Source organism: Chionomys nivalis, chromosome X, assembly GCF_950005125.1.
Source record: "Chionomys nivalis chromosome X, mChiNiv1.1, whole genome shotgun sequence".
Taxonomy (NCBI): domain Eukaryota; kingdom Metazoa; phylum Chordata; class Mammalia; order Rodentia; family Cricetidae; genus Chionomys; species Chionomys nivalis.
Window position 1 is genome coordinate 35,987,197 of NC_080112.1, and position 2,408 is coordinate 35,989,604.

At 45.0% G+C, this 2,408-nt stretch overlaps 1 pseudogene; it reads right to left on the bottom strand.

Annotated features, from left to right (window-relative positions):
* Positions 1-906: 906 nt before the first annotated feature.
* On the bottom strand, positions 907-1,966 carry LOC130868331 (zinc finger CCCH-type with G patch domain-containing protein-like; annotated as a pseudogene).
* Between the last annotated feature and the right edge of the window lie 442 nt (positions 1,967-2,408).

Genomic DNA, 2,408 nt, shown 5'->3' on the forward strand with positions numbered 1-2,408 from the left:
GTTCGTCCCAGCCGCCCGGCTAGCTTAGCCCTGAAATAACCACACAGAAATTATATTAATTAAATCACTGCTTGTCCTATTAGCTATAGCCTCTTCTTGGCTAAATCTCACATCTTGATCAACTAGGCAGTTTCTTTATTCATTAACCAATGAAAGCAACATATAGACAGAAGGACCTCCTACACCAGAGGATAATTTACCAATTTTCTCTATACTACTTGGAGAAGCTCAGGGCCAAGGCTCGGCTTAACACAGTGCATAAATACTGAGGATCACTGTCTACACTGAGGTAGGCCCAGATATAGCAAAAAAATTCCATCATTGGTAGAATTTTCTCATTGTCCATCAGAGTAACCTTTGAATTTGCTGAAATTTTCAGAAACAAAAATATTACCCAAAATGAAACCTCAAAGGGAAACTTGATGAAAGTCTTTAAAGATAGTTAACTCACTCCCCGCCCCCCCCCAAAAAAAATTCTCTTTAAGAGTCTTCTATTTCCAGTTACCTGTGAAGAAAGTTGTCCTGATTTTGAACTAGTGTATTAGTTGCAGTTGATAGGGTGCCATGAGGCTCTAAGTCTTAGATTTTCAGAACCACTACACAGACTCACATTGCTCTTCTGGGTTGCATTTTTTGAAAAATTATGATAAAATCACTTTAATGTTCTTAGTAAGGAGATACCTCCCAAGACACTTGTAGGTAGGCTTAGTGGGAAAATAAGTGTTCAAAATAACTCTGATACCCTATATGTAGTGTTCATGCACTTTAGGCTGATAAGGATGAATAAGGGACACCCTAGGAATAGGCTGGCCCTTCTTTCAGGTGCTTTTTAGGTGTCAGGATGACAGCTGTCTTTCTGCCAAGGCAGTTTGTTGAGTCCAAGGGCTGTATCCACAATACAGGCTACTAGAACCCTGTCATCTTCCTGCGAGTATCTGCCTTCCTCTGTTCCCTCTGTAGGCAGGCCTCCTGAGAATGCAGCTGGCTCAGCTTCCACTGTGCTCCCTCCAGCTTCTCCTACAGATGGGCTGTGGCCATGTTGTGCTGGCCAGCATTCGGGGTTAGGCCCTCCTGAATGCCCTGAATGTCCTGTTGGGTCTGCTCAATCTTCTCAGTCTGGAAGTGCTGCAGGCTCAGAACCTGCTTGGCACCTTCGTGGGCATGATACATGTCCTTCTTACTACTCTCTGTAATGTCCACCCCAGCATCTGGGATCCCAGGTGCCTGGCTTTGCAGTTTTTCATTCAGAAAATCAAACACATTTTGAGGGAGTCGCGTGGCCTTCGGGTCTACCACCACTCCTCCAACATCTTGGAGGCCTGTTAGTCCCAGCCTGGCTTCCCTTTGTCTTCTTCTGAAGTATCTCTGTGCACTGGTCCAGTGATTTCCCTCTAGGCAACACTACAGCATGGATGGGCTCGACTCGGCCTTCTGCATGCTGACCAAAACCTTTGCCAAACTCATAGTCCATCCTGATGAGGAGTTTGGAGCTAATACCTCATGTGTATACCTCTCAAGCAGCAAAGGCAGAACTGCAGGTCCGAGTGTCCACTGTGTTTGCTTCTACTACTTTGGCATAGCTGGAGTCATTTGCATCACCACTGTCTGTATTGGATGACTCTGTAGCCTCAGTGCACAAAGGAGGCAGGATGCTGTCCCCCACTACCACAGTCTCCTTCAGCAGCAGTGAGTCAAACCTAACAGTATAGTAGCCATTGTCCACATCGGTAATTCATGCTGGGAGCCAAAGGCCATCCTGATATTTGGCCATACATGCAGAGCCGGCCTGTAGTAAGCTCAGGTCTGGATCCTGGAAAGGATGCAGCTCATCCACAGAGACTACGTGCCCATGGGAAAACCTCCATGAAATCTCAGACAGAATGGAGGAGATCCTGTCTCTATGAATCTTCAGACCGAATGGGAGGGCAGTCAAATCCTCAGATGGAATGCCTGGGCTGGGCTGCATTTTTAAATAAGATTATATATATGAATAATTGGGGTCTTCATTCCTAGCACAGAGTTAGAAACCATTTGGCATTTCCAAATTTCCAAGGCGATAGAGTAAATAAGAGTGTCTTTTACAAGACTGGGGGGGAGGTATACACATGTGCACACACATATGTACACCATGTCCCTGCAGGAGCATGATGAGGCAATAAAAAGGTGTTGGACCCCCAAGGAACTAGAGTTATGTGTGTTGTGGGTGCTAGGAAATAAACACAGTTCCTCTGCAAGAGCAGTAAGCACTCTTAACCACAGTGTCATCTCTCCCACCTCAAGAGTGTCTTTTGTTCTAAAGGAATGAATCTTAGTGGATCCTAAATACTTTCAAAATGGAACTTGGTCACCAGAAAAGTCCAGAGTTAATTAGAAGCTTGGACTTTTCAACTTTACCCTAAATCATGAAA